The sequence below is a fragment of the Myotis lucifugus genome, unplaced genomic scaffold (genome assembly GCF_000147115.1).
Source record: "Myotis lucifugus unplaced genomic scaffold, Myoluc2.0 scaffold_789, whole genome shotgun sequence".
Taxonomy (NCBI): domain Eukaryota; kingdom Metazoa; phylum Chordata; class Mammalia; order Chiroptera; family Vespertilionidae; genus Myotis; species Myotis lucifugus.
Genome location: NW_005871837.1, coordinates 170,085 through 172,048, shown reverse-complemented (window position 1 = coordinate 172,048; position 1,964 = coordinate 170,085). Strand labels below are relative to the sequence as shown.

At 45.8% G+C, this 1,964-nt stretch overlaps 1 pseudogene; it reads right to left on the bottom strand.

Annotated features, from left to right (window-relative positions):
- Nucleotides 1–1,586, bottom strand: part of LOC102430283 — a 1,991-nt pseudogene extending 405 nt beyond the window's left edge.
- Between the last annotated feature and the right edge of the window lie 378 nt (nucleotides 1,587–1,964).

The following is a 1,964-nucleotide window of genomic DNA, read 5'->3' as shown; positions in this document are numbered from 1 at the left end:
ATGATTCTCTCTCATCACTGATGTTTTTATCTCTCTCTCCCTCTCCCTTCCTCTCTGAAATCAATAAAAATATATTGAAGAAGAAGGAGGAGGAGGAGAAGGAGGAGGAGGAGGAGGAGGAGGAGGAGGAGGAGGAGGAGGAGGAAGCATGGTTCAGCTTCAAGTAGACTCAGTTGTGCTTCGTACTTGGCCAGGTTCTCAGTTTTGACACACACTCTTTGCCTCCTTAAGGAGAAACTGATTGATAGTTGGCACTGTTAGATCAAAAGCTAGGACTTTAGCCCAGGCCAGTGTGGGTCCGTTGGTTGGAATGTTGTCCCATAAACGTAAAGGCCTAGGGTTCGATTCCTCATCAGGGCACATACCCTGGCTATGGGTTTGATCCCAATCAGGGTGCCTACTGGAGGCAGCAGATAGATATTTCTCTCTCCCTCTCCTTTCTCTCTCTCTAAAATCCACTTTAAAAATAGTGTTTGCACCAAACACTATTGGCTCAGTGGTTGAGCATTGACCTTTGAACCAGGAGGTTGGGTTCAATTCCCTGTCAAGGCATCTGCCCTCTTGTGGGCTCTGTCCCCAGTGTGAGGTGGGCAGGCAGCAGCCAATCAATGATTCTTTCTCAACATTGATGTTTTATCTCTCTCCCTCTCCCTTTCTGAAATCAATAAAAATATATTTTTTTTAAAAAAAGCCAGGACTTTCAGGAGCAGTAAGGTGTTCCACAAAATAGCTCTCGTTTTGTGTATCATCAGTCACACAAACTCGTCTACTTCAGCTAGATATTTCTTCATATTCCGAAGCCAGAATAGCTGCTGTTCCTACAAGCTGCAATTTCCCTCTCAGAACAAACATGCACAAAAGAAACCTGTCCAGGAAGTTGACAGCCAGGTAGAGAGTCTCAGCTCAAAGCTTATATTCTTCTCTGACCTCCAATCAGCCTGCCCACCAGAATCATTCGCAGGCCTTCTGGCTGTTTCCTCACGAAATACACTTTGGGCCTGTATCTTATTTCAGCTTTTCTAAGGCACTGATGAGTTTCTTCAGCATTTCCAGTTGCACTTATCACATCTGTACCAAAATCTGCTGCATCTTCAGACTGGAAATGGAGAACTGAATCTACCAGCATAGGGGAAACTGTGCTAAAATCCAGCAGGAAGCGAAGGTCTGACTTAAGTGTTTACTGTTGTCTACTTCCTACACATCCTCAAATGCCATCCCATCTCTCCCTGTGCAGCTGTTTCTGTCCTCTTGCTCAGGTTCATCCGTGTAGATATCAAATCCTTGCTTGGCTGGCACATGGACCCCGCAGTCAGAGTGCTTTCTTTCTGGCTTGAGGGAAGACATTTTCTGATCAGAGTAACACCTGAGTGTTATGATCCCTGCCACAAATCCTCCTGTGCTGCCCATTCTCGGTTAGCACCCCTGGCACTGTTCTTTGCCGGGGGTGGAGGGGGGGCACGGGGAGGGGAATGCTGGCCGAGCTAGGCTCTGTTCATCATCTGATAGGCATCAGGACCTCGGGACACTGGAGCCAGGACTACTCTGCTCTTGGAGCTGCTGAAATGCATTACTTTAGTCTCCACAGGCTGCTGCAATCACGGAAGGAGAAACAGACAAACTGGATTAGGCAACCTCTTCCACCCAGGGGCTCCAAGGATGTGCAAACTTCCAGGAGGGAGAATACTAAGACATATGATCTTCCCTGTATTTAGGATTGAAAGGAAAGAATGTACTCCTTACTATAACAACTCTTAGCTTTTCTTTCTCCCTTGGAACATTCTGGGTATTGCCTAGTTGTGTTTCTGGTTTGCAAACCCCAGTCCCTTGAATAAATCTTTGTCGTTTATTTCTAGCCAAAGCCTGCAGATTCTTTTTGAGTTAATTTGACAGTACAAATGTTAGGACAAGGGTCTCAAGGTCTAGGCAGTTCTTACTAAATACTATCTTGCTAAATGTTAAAACGT